Source organism: Ailuropoda melanoleuca, chromosome 1 (assembly GCF_002007445.2).
Source record: "Ailuropoda melanoleuca isolate Jingjing chromosome 1, ASM200744v2, whole genome shotgun sequence".
Lineage (NCBI taxonomy): Eukaryota > Metazoa > Chordata > Mammalia > Carnivora > Ursidae > Ailuropoda > Ailuropoda melanoleuca.
In genome coordinates this window covers 103,853,287-103,869,693 of record NC_048218.1, presented here as the reverse complement: position 1 = coordinate 103,869,693, position 16,407 = coordinate 103,853,287, and the positions used below count along the sequence as shown (strand labels likewise).

The 16,407-nt window shown below is 44.0% G+C and overlaps 1 protein-coding gene and 1 long non-coding RNA gene across 5 annotated transcripts in view; one reads left to right on the top strand and one right to left on the bottom strand.

Moving 5' to 3' along the window:
* The window catches only part of KCNAB1 (potassium voltage-gated channel subfamily A member regulatory beta subunit 1), a 403,750-nt gene that overhangs the window by 288,969 nt on the left and 98,374 nt on the right, over positions 1-16,407 (top strand). The gene's annotated exons all lie outside the window — the stretch shown is intronic.
* LOC117802988 lies at positions 4,677-8,322 on the bottom strand. Of its 2 annotated transcripts, none has more exons than XR_004626505.1 (3): positions 8,221-8,322; positions 5,613-6,430; positions 4,677-4,912 (listed from the first exon to the last, which is right to left on the bottom strand). It is a non-coding gene; the product is annotated as an uncharacterized LOC117802988 (long non-coding RNA). The 2 variants fall into 2 exon arrangements; XR_004626504.1 differs by having other exon boundaries at positions 5,613-6,653; positions 8,221-8,318.

The following is a 16,407-nucleotide window of genomic DNA, read 5'->3' as shown; positions in this document are numbered from 1 at the left end:
AGCTCCTATCAAGGGAGCTCCACTTTTTCTAAACATAAATGGAAATATAAAATTTTTAATACATTTAAAAATTTGGGTGTACACTTTTAAAATAAATTTATATTTTTAATATAAATGCATTTTTAGTATCATATGTCATAAATGACTATCTTTCAGAGCAGTTTTAGGTTCGCTGTGAAACTAAGGAGGAAGGATAGATCGTTCCCTAACACCCTCCCCCCCACAGCTTCCCCCAGATTTCAATACGTGGATCAGGAGCAGGACATCATCAAATGCAGCAGACTTGTTTCTGACAGCTCTATGAAGGCTAGATGGAGGGAAAGGGTCGAGACCGGAGACAGGGAGCTGCATTAGGAAGCAGGCAGTGAGGAGATAGTGCATGAGGCATTAAGGATCTACAGGAAGGAGGTGATTATCTGGGAGGAGGAACAAACGGGACTTGGCAACCTAGGGATACAGAATGAGCAGAGGAGGGTGCCTAGGTTCCTGGATGGGGCATCAGTGGGGGACGAGCTAAAATCTCAGAAGGAAGAAATGCAGGGGGACCAGTGAAAGGAAGGAGGGCTCAAAGAAGCAGGAGCGTTTTGGGGGTGATGACCATGGAGCCCATCAACTTCTGGCTTCAGAGATCTGGCAGGCATGGGGAGCGCTGGAGAGAGCTCTTGGCTGGAAATAGAGACCTAGGAACTTCTAGCAACAGCAAACCCATGCTTACCATTGAGGTCACCTGAAGACTGAGCTATTTGGGCAGGTATTAGGGCACCTGGCTGGTAGAGTGTGCCAGGCTGTATGCTCCCTGAGAGCAGAGACCAACTTTTTTTTCTACACACCTATTGTACTTTTAGCAGAACACAGTATCTGGCAAGTAGTAGGCACTCAATAATATTTATTGAATGAATGACAGGCTAGGTGGATCAATGGCTAAGGAATGGCAAAAACCACATGGAGTCCTAGTGAAGACCCAGGTGAAGTTAGAAATCATGAATAGCTGGGGTCCAGCCAGCCTAGTTCTTTGTTTTTTTTCCCCAGCTTCATATCAATGCAGACACAGTGAAGGCCAAGTGGAGGTGGGAGGTGGGAAGTGGGAAGTGGGGAGAGGACACAGAAACAGGTCCAATATCACCGAATGTCTCCAGAGTGGGTTAGGGACCAGGGGGTCTACTGCATCCACCATGAGGCGGAGTCCAGGCTGGGGTGGGGCTCGGGGCCAGATCCGCAGGGCTCTCCCTCCTGCAGTTAGGAGGGCTATTTGCCCACACTGAGTTACCCTGCAAGGTCTCACATTAGCAGCAGGACGCCTGCCTGATTCGTGCCATGGGAGGTGACACACCACAGTGGGCAGCCGCTCCTACAGGTGTTTGAAAGAGGCTGACTTTACCCTGCCCTGTTCACTCTGGGAGGGACATGCTTCCCTCCAGATAAGATGTTTGCAACAAGAAAGGTATGTACGTGATGATTAATTTTCCTTGTCCACTTGACTTGGGCCACAGGGTACTTGGATATTTAGTCAAACATTATTCTGGGAGTGTCCTGAGGGTGCTTTGGGATGGGATTAACATTTGAATTGGTAGACACGGTAAAGCTGAGTGTTCTCGCTAATGTGGGTGAGTGGTCCTCATTCAGTCAGTTGAAGGCTAGACTAGGATAAAAAGGCTGACCCTCTCGGATTAAGACGGAAGTCCTTCTGCCTGACTGCTTGGACNTGGGACATCAGACTCTTTTGACTTTTAGATTTGAATGGAAATACCCTTTTTTCTCTGCTCTCAAGTCTTCTGGCTTTTGGAGTACAACTTAAACCGTGGGCTCTTCTGGTTCTCAGGCCTTCAGACTTGGACTGAATCTACATATGAGTTCTCTTGGTCTCCAGCTTGCAGATGGCAGACCTTGGGACTCCTCAGCCTTCCCAGTGATGGACACCGGTTCCTTATAATAAATCTCTTTAATCTCTTTATGTATATAAGTGCATGCATGAATATTTTTATATATAACAAATCTATATATAAATCTAGATTTTATATTCTATTTTAAAATACAAATTATAATTAAATATAAAATCTATATTTACATATAAGATCTAGAATAAGGAATTATATTNATAAGGAATAAAAATTATAAGATTCTGTTGCTCTCGAGAACCCAGACTAATAAAAGCATTTTGCTAGTTTTTTAAAACATCACATAGGTGCATGTGGCAAGCCGAGCAGATATTTCTAGGAAGGTACACACGATATGGGGGGGGGGAGCCCAGATGAAGGGATGTGTGGTCACGTGCTCATTTTTCGGCAGAGCGTATACTGAACCTCATATAGAATGCCGTCATCCCAAAGGAGGTCTGGGCTGTTCCCTGGGCAGGAAGGGCATTTTATACAGTGCTACCAGAGAGGGGTTTGGCGTGAGTGTGAGCAGGGAGAAGAAGGAACACCCATGCCTCCAGGGCCCTGTTTTACATAAGGCTTGAGGCCGGAACTCCTGAGCTGTGCGGCCTTCTTTAGCAGCGGTTAACACTTCATTCTTGAAGGAATGAAGTCCTAGAGTAAAGTACTTATCACCTTAGCCTACACTGAGGCTCTCAAGATGTGTTTCTTCTCAGCTCTCTGGCTACACATCAGGATTACCTGTGCTTTCAAAAATGCAGGTAACCAGGGGTGCCTCGATGGTTCCGTCAGCTAAGGGTCTGACTCTTGATTTGGGCTAGGGTCATGATCTCAGGGTCCTGAAATCCAGTACCACGTTGCATTGGGCTCCGAGCTTGGCGGGGAGTCTGCTTGGGCTTCTCTCTCTCTGACCCGTCCCCTGCTCTCTCTCTAACAAATAATCTTTAAAAAAATTAAAATAAAATAAAAATGCAGGTAACCGGGCTCCATCCAGACCTCTTGAATAAGAAGCTCCAAGGCCCACTCCAGATGCAGGTGTTTTTAAAAGGCTGCCCTGGTGATTCTGAGGTGGTGACAGGGTTAGAAGCCATTGCTTCAACCCGGTGGAAGGAGGTGGAGACTTGTATGAACTGATACCTGCGAGCCAGCCTCGATGATCATCTTCCGCCAGCCCCTGACGCTGCCCTGAGGCATCTCTGCCTGAATGCTGGCTCTAGGAGGAAGCTCTGCCTCGCTGGGGACTGGCCTCAGGGTTCTCCGGAGTGGAAAGCTGCCAGGGCAAGCAGATTGCGCTCACTTCCCCTTCCATTCAGCACCTACCCCTTGGGCTATGTCTTGCCTTATGCCCTTCCCTAATCGAGGGAAGCTTCCAGAGCAAAAGCAATGCATCATAAGAATAAACTGTGTGGGCTTCTTTTTTAATGTGTTGCGTATATGCAGAATGTACTCCTGGCTCGTTTCCCTCTGCCTCAGAGATGCTCTTACTGAACTAAATATTTTGACACTAGGAGAACATGACATTAAATATTTAACATGGATGATATTATTTTTGTGACACCCTTCGTGAGTCTCCTTCTTGTTGCCAAGGCCAGTGTAAACTAGCCACTTCACCTATCATCACAACAACATGACAACAAGTATTTATGAAGTGCCTCTAGGACACTCGAGAAACTGTTTAAAAAGTACAATGTCTTCCCTTAGAGAGTTTACCAGTTTTCTGCATAATACAGAGTGAATTATCTGAAGACAAAAAAATACCCACAAAATTTAAATACTGCATGAATATTAAACATAGAACTGGAGAATTTTAGGCTTGTCACCTTTCCTGGAACATCTACCTTGAATAATCGCCATGGTGCATACACATTAAACCTGAACAGACATTTGTATTTTTACAAGATTGTTTTAAAATATTGCTTCCTCGTTTCCTGCTTTCATGAATTAAATCCTTCGGCCTTGCTGACGACCTGGCTGCGCTCCAAAGTGCCAGTGACCCCTGGCCGTGGGCCTTCGCCGTCCCTCCTCNTTTGTATTTTTACAAGATTGTTTTAAAATATTGCTTCCTCGTTTCCTGCTTTCATGAATTAAATCCTTCGGCGTTGCTGACGACCTGGCTGCACTCCAAAGTGCCAGTGACCGCTGGCCGTGGGCCTTCGCCGTCCCTCCTCGAGTGTGTTAGGAGCTAAGCTACAGCCAGCCTGGGAGAACAGCTGCCTGATGTTCCACGTGTTGTCAGAGCCACAGCCAGCGGAAAGCTGGGGAAGAGAAAGTAGAGGGGTCCCTAGCACCCCTGCACACCCCCGTGCACACGCCCCTCGTCTCCCTCAGTGCAGCTGTGAGAGGATGAGCAGCCCTCCCTTGCTAACCCGTGATTCTAAAATGAAGCCAGTAGTTGTACAACGACCAGGTAGCAGGGGAGAGAAGGTCCTCCAGAGACCCAGACGGGGACAGTTTGATGGAACAGATAGTTTATATATACACACGGTCTCACACTTGAGAGGGGGAATTAATCCTTGCAGTCACCACCCCCTATACAAACGAGAAAAATAGAGGCCAGAAGAGGGGAAATGCCTTGTCTGAGGCCAGTGGTAGAGACAGCAGAGCCCGCATCTCCTGCCTCTGGCCTTCCACCAGCCGCCTGATTCCCACTGCCTCATCGGCTTCCAGCCTCCTCCTGGAGAAGTGAACAGCTGGACCAGGCATGGAAAGCTCCTTCGACCTCTCACAGTCTTGATGTGGGCAGTGATCAAGTTCAACTTGGCTCCCGGGTGGCATCTCGGTGAAAACGCCCTCACTTNGACCAGGCATGGAAAGCTCCTTCGACCTCTCACAGTCTTGATGTGGGCAGTGATCAAGTTCAACTTGGCTCCAGGGTGGCATCTCGGTGAAAACACCCTCGGACTCTACTTTAGAACCAGAAAATGTGAGAGTCTGAATGGCTCCTGGAATCACTCTCGAGTTAGGGTAGGCAGTCAGCTGCACAAACAAAATGGAGACCAGAAACCACGTCTCGTGGCCCATGATCCAGCGTGCTTTCCCTAGAAGAGATTTCAAAGTAAGAATGCAACTGAGCACAGACATTTTGTTTTCGCTTCGGTGCCCGCATAAAGCTCCTAACTCCTGACTCTCCCTCCTGTGCCTATTGCCCTAAAGATGTCATAAAGTCCTGCCCACAGCTCCTGGGCTCAGAGAAGAAGTCTGCCTGAGGCACACCTGTGTACCTGCAAGTCTCTTCAGAGCGTTTCCCTGCGCTTTGCCCTGCACACTAACTTTACAAAGGTTACAGTCTTAAGATTATTTTCTTAAACCTAGACAGCAAAAAAGCCCAAATGGAAGTTTGAGAGAGTTTCTTAGTTTCAGTCAGCAACACAGCTGGATTCCTTTAATCATGAGGCTAAAAAACTAAGGAATCAGTTGGGGTGCTGTCCTCCTGTGAAATGGGGTGCTCAGGTTAAGAGCGTGCTCAGGTTAAGAGTGTACAGAACCACCTCTGGGAGGGCAGCATGAATGCCTGAGGGGTGACCAGCTATGGGTCAACACATGGAGGGGAAATGTGTGGAGATTCATACCTATGCCTTAGAGGCCTCAGCTGGTTGAAATCAGGAATAAAATCCCAGTTCTTTCTACAGATGTTGAGTGTGAATCAATCCAAAACCTTCTTGAGTAAGTGAACAGAAATCCCAGCCAGAGCAAAGTGAAAACATCAGCATAAGCCCAAGCAGAAACTTCCAGACTCACATGGAGAGTAGACACTTCTGGCTTGATGCAGGGATCAGAGTGTGGAATCCGCAAGTGGGAGGTTTCATTCTCAGGCTGCCCTCAGAGTAGCAAGATGGCTGCAGCAGCTCCCAGTCTCGTATCTTATTGACCCTGACTAGTTAGTATATCCATTGCTGAACCAATTACTGAAGGAATTCAGTCAATCAAGGACCAACCCTGAAGCTGTGGAAGGGTTTAAATCTACCTCAACCACAGAATTCAGATTCCCAAAGGAAATTTAAAGTGCTCTTGCCTGAAAAGCTCCACATTCCCCTGCTTTGAGTTAAGGACATATCCCTGGAGCCTGAAGACCCTTCCCCCCCATTTTAGCTTATCTGAGCTTTTTCTAGGTCTTCGGTGCCAAGGTTGAAAATTAAAATTCTCTCAGCCTTTTCCTCAGTGTGAGGTATGCTCAGAGTTGGTGGCTCAGCTCACACGGACTTCTTGCTACCTCAGTTTGCCTGATCACCAGAACTCTCCTCTGGAGAGGACATATGTAACTTTGTCTTTTTAGTACACTCTCCGTTACATTTCCCCCCCAAATGTTGGAGGATCAGTGAGCCCCAGGCTCATTTACAAATAAAGGCTTCATCCTAACACCTGGATGATGAAAATATGCAAAAGAGAACCTCCATGAGAGCAAAGCAGAAAATACCGTCAATGCTCATTTTCTATCTGACAACTAATTCAGACAGGAGGAAGAGGCTACCCAACATGTCATTATAGAAAATGGGTGATGAGGTAATGAGCAGGAGCTGAATTAGAGCTGACAGTCTGGCCGCGGGGCTCTCTTCAGGCTGTGCGGAAGGAAACAGGAGCGTCAGCTGCGCTGGCAGAGCCCTGCTTCTGGTGACTGGAGATGAGGTTTCTGTGGGACTTCGTCATTTTCCTTCTCAGTCGCTCCCTCTCCTCCTCTCCCAAGGGTCCGCCTGCTGCTCTACACTGCCCTTTCCCTCGGCCCTGACTGGGCAGAAAGTGCAGCCCACTCAGCCTCAGCCGGTACTTGTAACTGCCTGCTGGCTGAAGAGAGGAGACAAGACTGGTCCTGAGACAGTTCTGGAAGTGGCTCTCTGTCTGACTTTGTCACCCCTCCCATCACTGCCTGGGTGAAGCGGGAGGAGCCAAGCAGTCCCCCTCCCTTTCAGCACCTTCCAGGGAGGAGCAGTAAGCTGCTGCGGCCCTGCTGGTGAGTCTGCTGCCTTAGACCCCACCTGTGCCTTAGTGTATGAGGTCTTAGGGGGCCAGGAACCATGACAGATTTGATCATCCCCGGCAAACATGGAGTCAGGCACTCTTCTCATTCATTCTCGCGTTCATGGATTGCACTGGGGGCTCCAGGAAACAGAGACCATATTATCATTTGTCGTTTTGACCCCACCATCTGGCATGGTTCTAGGGAAATGATCGGGCCTCAATAAATACTTCCTAAATGAAGTGATAAATTCAGGAGGAGAACCATGGAAGTCCAAATTAGCTTGGCCGGGAGAAGGAACTCTAGGGGAGAGAAAATGATGAGAGAGGACTCTGGGAAATCAGAAAGAAAACTAGAGGCCATGCCACAAAGCTTGGAATTGATCTGTTTTGTGATGGGGAGTCACTTGGCCAGATGCATTTTAGGAAGTTCATTCTGGTCACAGTGGTCACAGCAGACAGCAAATTAGAGAGGACTGGGAATAGAAGCAAGGGGAGAGACTGCACGGGACTCAAATGTTCTCGCTTTTACAGAAGATTAAATGTAACAATCAGTTAATTGCTCACTAACTGTGAGCCCAGTTCATCATACTGTGTGCATATACAGAGAGCCTGTACAGAATACATATGGAAATTGTGAGTAAATGAGGCTTGAACAAATTAGTGAAAGATGGGTAATGAAAATACAAAAGGAAATGTTTTTAAAGGCAAAAAATAAAATACCAGAAAATGACCTACCATAGGTGTCAGCATAACAAATTACAAAGTTTTAGAGATGGGGTTTAAAAAAAGTGCTAGTTTCTAGATATGTTCTTTATGTTAAAGGACAAAAAGAAATAGAAAATAGGGGCACCTGGGTGGCTCAGTTGTTAGGCGTCTGCCTTCGGCTCAGGTCATGATCCCAGGAGCCTGGGATTGAGTCTCGCATTGGGCTCCCTGCTCAGCAGGAAGCCTGCTTCTCCCTCTCCCTCTGCCCCTTCTTGTGTTCCCTCTCTAGCTGTCTCTCTCTCTCTGTCAAATAAATAAATAAAATCTTAAAAAAAAAGAAAAGAAATAGTAAATAAATGGGTGAATAAAAGTCAGACAAATATGAACCAAAGGGAAGTGAAGTGGTGATGTGAAATTCATATTCAATAAACAAAGCAAAATTCAGGCAAAGAAAAGATACAGTAACGAGAGGTGGTAATCGGTGGACTGAGGTCCCTAAGAAGGAACAAGGGGATAGGACCCAGAGGATCTGTGGAGAAACAAGTCTTGGATAGAAGGACCCCTCTTCCACAGTGACAGGAAGAGAAGGGAAAAGGACAGGTATTATCTTAGTTTATGGTCCCTGAACTCCGGAGCCAGTGTCGAGGACACACCAGCTGAGAGTGAAGGAGATGGGGTGTCTGCATACCACAGGAAGTCCTCAGGCAGCTGTAGGCCACCAGGAAATGGGCAGGCATCAACTGGATCTGTAATGTGTAGGTTGCTGGGCTCCGGAGCAAGAAGCAGAGGGGATTATAGTTTGTCTGCTTTTATGTTCTCTGTGAAGCAGGAAGCGTGATTATCTGCTGTTGTTGGAGGAAGAGGAAGTGGGGCCTGAGGTTGAGAAAAGTAGGGCATCTTTGAAATCAAAACAGTGGAGAAAAATGATTAGAAACCAGAGCACTGGTGGGCTCTACGCACAGTTACGATAGACCGAGAATTGACAATGCATCCATTTCTGTATTCTGTGATTTTCTCCAGCACAGCTCCACATCTTGGTTATGGGTGATAAGCAGCCAGGCAGATTGATCCTGGTGGGGGTTTTTGCCAGGTAGCCGCAGTGAAGGAACAGGGAGGCAATGGAGTTGAGAACAGGGTAAGAAAATTTTCTAAATAATGAATCATACCATTTGACCATCTTAACCTTCCAGGTCAAGGAAGGAATTGAAGACAGATGGACGGGAAGAAAGTAAAGACTTTAAGGACAGAGTGTGTGGTGAAAGGTAACTGCACAGGGTCTGCAAGAGTGAGAAATTCTAGCACAGGAAGACTAATCACCAGTTCTTTATTATATATATTTGGACTATGAGTGAGGCACACCTCCACCCGAGTTCTCTTGTGTGCAAGTTCAGTTCTGTATCTCATGGCACCTTTGTGGTCTTCTGTTGCCACTCCATCAACATTTTCTACTGTTTCATCTAATAGTCACGGCCTGTCATGCATACATTTTTTTTAAGTTGAGGTTTATACTTGGGAGTTTGCAATATCCAAGGTGTGCTAAATGTATATGGTCCCTATATCAGTGTACCTTTAAGAAGCCTTGGCATTTTAGTCAGATGGATCAGTGGCTGCGGTGTTGGTTTCCAGTTGCCCCACTGAGCCATATGAAGAAGACAGTGGATTCTCAATTACCTCTGCTGGGAACTGTGAGAGAGAAAATTGAAAATGTGTTTATGTTTGTCTTTGGAATGAATTTTTTATTTCTGCTTGAATATGGGTTCCATCGGCATGAAAACCTATTAAAGGGAAATCAAGAGTTGTCTACACTTAATAAAATATGCAGGAATGGTATAATGACCCAGTAGCCTATCTCTGCCTAGGCTTCTGGTAAGCTTTTAGATCTCCATATTGAATTAATCATTCTACACGGCACCAGTGGGAGAAATGCCGCCTTGACCCCATCAAACTGATGTGTCTCACTTGCACCCTGCTCCATCAGGATTGGTGGCCCTTGTCATCTTGTCCCAGAAAACAAGACTGCTGATGCTCTTTTTTATTCTACCCGTTTTTTATTTCCACTAAGCTATTTTTGCTACAGTCATTTACTGCCACTAGGATTTTTGCACAAGGTTAATAGTACTAATAAAATGAAGGGCAAAGCACCAAAGAGAGAATCTTGAAAGAATAGTCTGTAACCCTTTATTTGGTCAGGGCTAAAAACCCTGCAGGACATTACAGTCTCGAGTTTGGGATCAAGGCCACCTTTGGCCTTCTTTGTTGAGTCATTCTACACTCTCTGGGCCAGCACTTAATGTCATACTGGGATCTTGTAGAGGGATTGAGTCCATTCCAGTGATGTCCCAACTGCTGCCTGGACCAGTTTTCGACTCTGGTGGCCATTATAGCCACATGGGAGTTTTTAAAAAATATCTGTGCCCGGGCTCTTCCTCAGACCAACTGAACCAGGCTCTCTGGGGAGTAGCAGAGCATCAACTCCCAAGTGGTCCTACTCATTGGACCAGAGTTGAGGATCACTGGCCTGGACAAGGAGCTCCGAACTCTACTTCTGAACAGTTGAGGAGGTCCTGGCTCACTGTCCAAGTTATTTGCTCATCAGGCGGCTGCCTTTAGCGTGGAAGGTTTTAGGACCCGAGAAATTTCACTTCCCAGGCTGTGTGCAGGAGATACAGCCAGAGAGCAGGGCAGCCACCACTTCTGGCGCCCAACGCAAAAAGCAAGTGCCAGGTGTGGTATTTTCCATTTAGCTTTAGTCCCCAATTAAAATTCAGAATTTTGTGGCATTTTTTAAATGTTTAGTCTATTCACCATTCTTCATGGGTCACTTCAGAATAATCGAAAGTAAATAATAGACTTTCCTGAGCTTTGTTAAGATGGGTATACTGTTAGAACTGACACATTCTAAGGTTGACTTTGGCTTTCACTGCGGTCTCTGGAAAAGTCATTTATCTTCTTACGGAACTTCTGGTGCTTCAGGTATTATCTCTTTGGCAGATAAGAAGGAAAGAAACACTTAGTGAGCATCTGCTGTGTTTGTAGCGCTGTACTAGACACTTGATATATGCTGTTAAAATCATTAAGAACGTGGGCTGTGGAGCCAGAATGCCTGGGCTCACATCCTGGCTCAAATATTCCAGCAAATAAACTCAGATCACAGAGTGATCATTTTGTGATTAAGGTTCTTGACTAATCACAAAATGATCAAAGATGGAGAGTCACCAGGTAGATATGTTGGCCCCCCCCGGGAGTTTCTTCTGGGAACACTCTCCCTATTTCCTGAAACCAGGGCTCCTGGTGCTAGCAGAAGGAGTAAAAAGAGACTATCAGTGCTTTAAGAGGGCAAATGCAAGTGTTATTCTACCATAATGATTCCCAGATTCATGCCAACCTCCCAACCACCTTCTGGAATGTTCTTTCATATACATACCAGAGAAGTGATTAGTGGATACCCAGACGACTAACTCGCAAAGGCCATAGATGGAGTCATGTAGACTAATTTGTTTCCAAGCAAGGAATTAGTGAAAAGAAGATCAGCAGGCAATAAAAAAGTTTATTGAACATTACTTCTATGCTGATCATTTCTTGTCCACTGTTCTTGAATTCATTCAGTCATTAAACACTTAGTAAGCCCCTCCTATGTACCATGTTTTATATGGTCTCTTGAGAGACAGAGATTATCCTAGTTTTGAAAATGTTAGTAGTTTTGAAAATGTATCAAGAAGGCCTGTCTTCTGTGTTAGAGAATAATCCAAACTATTGTTGACACAGAAATATTACTTTTATGTTCTTTGATATCTCTGGTTATCTAAATTTCTAGGTAACTTTTCATACAGTGTCTTAGGAAGTTTCCTTCCATTCCTGTAAAATTGGAACTATGTGGATATACTACCATTACCCCAAAGCCAAGCCTGGCTGGGAACATCAGTGTCCGGATCAGGCTTCTCCCATACCCTAATTACTTTTTCAGTATAGTGTAAAATGCCATTTCAAAGGAGAATGACTCTATGTAGAGATTGGATTAAATAGGATCTCCCAAGATTACAAATATATCTACATGCTTTTGATTTAGTATCGCTTCATTTTCTTCTTTAACATGATGCATCTCTATATGTAATTTCTCCAAAGGGAAGATCTCTGTCACTTAGAAATAGTGCATTAAAAAACTTCCATGCATTGTTCTATGGGAGATGCACAAATACCCTATCCACTTGATACACCTATAAGTTTTCCCTTAGGAAAAGGATGTTATAGGTTGATGGGAAAAAAAAAAAAGCTGAAATCATTAATACTGGGTAACCGTCAAGCATAGATAAAATAAGCTAATTTTTATATGTAAATCCATAAATCTATGGCACTGGGTTAATTTGAGTGTAAACTGGGGTTGAGGACTTTTTGATCTTTAGATTTTTCCTAAATTATCTCTTATATATTTCCTCAGTTTTAATTTCTCTACATTTCAAAAACTCGGTAGTCAAACAATATGTGGATCATGTCACATTCCTACATTCATTAGTAATATTTAATACTATAAAATCATTAAGCTCAAAGTCCAACAGGGAAAATTTGATGACTGTCATAAAATATTTTTCATTCTCTATTACAATATATTACCCTCATCTTGTTTTCACTAAAAGTTTCTTTGCCTTGCCATGGAATTAAAATTTATTTCCTAGCATATCCCGATAGTCCTATGAACACACCCAGTGGTTTTTATGTACAGGTACACCAGAGTTATCCAAAACTTTTACTGTTTGGGGAGACAAGAATTCACTGAACCATCAAAAAAATATATCTCTACACAAAGATAAAGATTTGATATGAACTTTTCAGAGCTAAAAGAAAACATAAAGGAGGTCACAACTTTCAGACTTCTTGACTGCAGTGTTTTCTAGAGAGTTCTCATTCATAGTTACTTCTGTGGAAAGGCAAAAGATAAATCCAAAATATATATATAAATATATTTGAGTGTTTACTATGTTCCAGGTCCTGTGCTAGGAGTTCACAGGAAAAAAAAGAAAAAAGGACTTTCAATTTTAACAGCAGATCCTATTTTAAAAGAAGATATTGAAAACACTTTAATTTGTTTAAAACAAAAACAAAACAGCAGTTGTCATTTAGCCCTGGTGTCCCATTTTATTTCACCTACAGTGACTAGTCTGTACATCTCTTACAGGAGTTCTTCCAAAGAACAAAATGAATAAGGCATATGAATGATGCATGGTGGCTATAAGTGCCCTGGAAACTTCACTGGAAGAAATCTTTTCAGCATGTAATTATCAATATGAAAAAATATGGGGAATGAGGAATTTTAACCAAGAAACTTAATACAGAGTGCTAACAAAATATAAACACTGCCTCTTTTTCATATTCGGGAAGTAGGCAGAGCTATAATTTATTGAAACCCTTGTTTATAGGTGGATTTCCCAGTAAAGTAATAATGATTTTTTAAAAAATGCTTCTGGTTATAAAAATTATAATATTTATTTCAATAGTGTGGGCACAAAATTAAAATATGCTGAGAAAAAAATTCATCTAAGAATCTTTCTGGCTTTATTTTTACTTTTCATAATAGGCTCAAGGTGCTAAATCAATCAATTTGGGAATCATAGCTACATAAGGAAACTTAAGGAGCTTAAGACATGAATTTATTTTTTTATTTTATTTTAATTCGATTAATTAACATATAGTATGTCATTAGTTTTAGAGGTAGAGTTCAGTGATTCATCAGTTGTATACAACACCCAGGGCTCATTACATCACGTGCTCTCCTTAATGTCCATCACCCAGTTACCCCTCCCTCCATCCCCTTCCCCTCCAGCAGCCCTCAGTTTGTTTGCTATGGTTAAGAGTCTCTTAGGTTTTGTCTCCCTCTCTGATTTCATCGTGTTTTATTCCCCCCCCTTCCTCTCTGCTCCTTTGTTTGGTTTTTTAAATTCCACATATCAGTGAGATCATATGATAATTGTCTTTCCCTGATTGACTTATTTTGCTCAGCGTAATACTCTGTAGTTCCATCCACGTTGTTGCAAATGGCAAGATTTCATTTTTTTTTTTTTTTTTTTTTNTTTTTTATTCTACAGAGATAGAGACAGCCAGTGAGAGAGGGAACACAAGCAGGGGGAATGGGAGAGGAAGAAGCAGGCTCATAGCAGAAGAGCCTGGTGTGGGGCTCGATCCCATTACGCCAGGATCATGCCCTGAGCCGAAGGCAGACGCTTAACCGCTGTGCCACCCAGGCGCCCCAAGATTTCATTTTTTGATGGCTGCATAATATTCCGTTGTATGTGTATACCACATCTTCTTTATCCATTCATCTGTCGATGAACATCTAGGCTCTTTCCATAGTTTGGCTATGGTAGACATTGCTGCTATGCCCCTTCAGATCACTATCTCNGCCCTGAGCCGAAGGCAGACGCTTAACCGCTGTGCCACCCAGGCGCCCCAAGATTTCATTTTTTGATGGCTGCATAATATTCCGTTGTATGTGTATACCACATCTTCTTTATCCATTCATCTGTCGATGAACATCTAGGCTCTTTCCATAGTTTGGCTATGGTGGACATTGCTGCTATGCCCCTTCAGATCACTATCTTTGTATCTTTGGGGTAAATACCTAGTAGTACAATTGCTGGGTTATAGGGTAAATCTATGTTTAACTTTCTGAGGAAACTCCATCCTGTTTTCTTACTATGTATCACCAATTCTAACATCTAAATGTGAGGAGTGGATCACTGTTTCCTGGTGGAAGATGTAGAGCAGTGAAATTTCATCCTATAATATGTTTACAACAGCCCCTGTTGAATAATGTCAACCGCCACAGTTCGGCTTTATAACGCCAAGCTGCCTCTTCTAAACGTCATGCCCCCACCCTGCCTCCAATACGTGAATCGCTACGTCCTTGTCTTTAAACTTACTGATCAGATCATGGGGAAACAAAACAAAATGGTTCCAGGCAGATTTGCCCTGAAACAAATCTTAAAACAAAAAGGAGCTAGCAGTATTCCTTGACACTGAATTATATAAATCTTTAAATCAAAGAAAGAGGGAAAATATCAAATATTTGCACATTCTTGATAAGGATCACGAAGAACCTGATGTCAATCCTAGACATTTAACCCTCAAAACTTCAAGGCTACACACAGGCATTAGAAAAAGGTTCAGGGTTCAACTCTCCACAGGTTTTTCTGGGAGGTCCAGGCAACCCCACCCGAACCTGGCCTAATCTAAGACCTGCCCCCCCTTTGCCACTGCCTTGCCCACTGGTATACTCAGCCCCAGAATTCCTTCAACAACAGGCACACGTCATTATTGCCTGGCCCTTAACCTTGACTCCAGGGCTCTCAAGGGTTTGGGAGCTTAAAGCCCAGGATGGCTCTGTACATGAGGTCTTCTGGGAAGACAAGTTAAAACCTGTCCTCGGGTTGAGTTGAGAGAATGTGGGAGCATGGAGGTGACTCAGAAGATTGGGGGCAAGTGTATGCCATTCTTCACAGATGAGGCAATTTGGGGGCAGAAACTGGTGGAAAGCTTATCACAAGGAAGGTTCAGGGGAGGAGGCATTTGGCAGAGGGAAGAACATAGGAAGTTTCATGAAAGCAGGGTTTTATTACAAGCATTCAGAGCAAACATTAAGCACACCACTTGTCTGGAGCACAGTGGTGGGGCCTGGAGGGAGGTGTCATTACCAGAAAGCAGCACGGGGCTGGGTGAGACTGTGGCCTTGGAGACCGTACAACTAACCAACTATGGAAAGACACTTCTCTACCACTCCACTTCCTCATCTACAAAATATATGGAATGCTTCAGGTCTTCCAGAGTTGCCCGTAAACGGGAATACTGCTTGCATTTTACCTGTCTGAAAGCCCACTTTTACTCATGGCCTTTACCATTTCCTTACCTACTTTCATGGCTTTTTCAAGCTCTTGAAAGAGCCACCCCAGAGCTGGGGTGGCATTACTGGTTCTTGCAAGAAGAGGTAATCAAAGTAAAAAAGCTCTTGAAAGAGCCACCCCAGAGCTGGGGTGGCATTACTGGTTCTTGCAAGAAGAGGTAATCAAAGTAAAAAAGAAAAGGCTAAGTTGTTATCATATTTGTTAACTCGGGCCAGATGCTCATTAGCAATACACTAGAAGCCAGAAATGAGAAACCAGGCTGCAGCTTGGATCCAAAAATAAGGGCCAGGCTCTGTGGAAAACATCAACAGATGCAAAACCAGAACAAGGAAGAACGTTTTGTGTGCGCCATTGGAAAAAGATGGAACCTTGAGCTATATGCCAGGCACACAGACATAGATTTGTATTTAGTTGATCTGTGGCAACCACAGAGGTATGAAGAAAAGGAGGGGATACTAAAATCTCAGCATGGGAAGCGTCTGTGATCCTCAACCCTGACTGCCATGGGAATTATCTCAGCATCTTTTAAAAGTTCTGATGCCACGGTCCTGTTCCTAAAGATTCTGATTTAACTAGTCTGGTGAGGGACTGTGAAAAGCTACCATTTAAAGTTCCCCAGGCCGTGCAGACGTTCAGCCAGAGCTGAAGACCATTCATCCAATGTAGTGAGTGAGGGAAACAATGGACATGCTGCACATGTTTTGGGGTTTGACACCCCTCCTTGCTAGGGCTGGAATGTCCATGGTTAGAAAACGTCTACTGATTCAACGAACGATTATTAGGTAGCTCCTGTGTGCAGGCTCCACTTCAGGGGCTAGGATTAAAAACTTGAATTAAACTTGGTCCTTGCCCTTGGGACATTTGATGGGGAAGTCAAAAGAGAAAATAAATCACCTAGCTACAAAGCAATGTGGTCAGTATAATAATAGTGGTTTGTTCAAAGTAGTAGGAGAAGAGTGAATGGGGTAACTTCTCCCCTCAAAGTC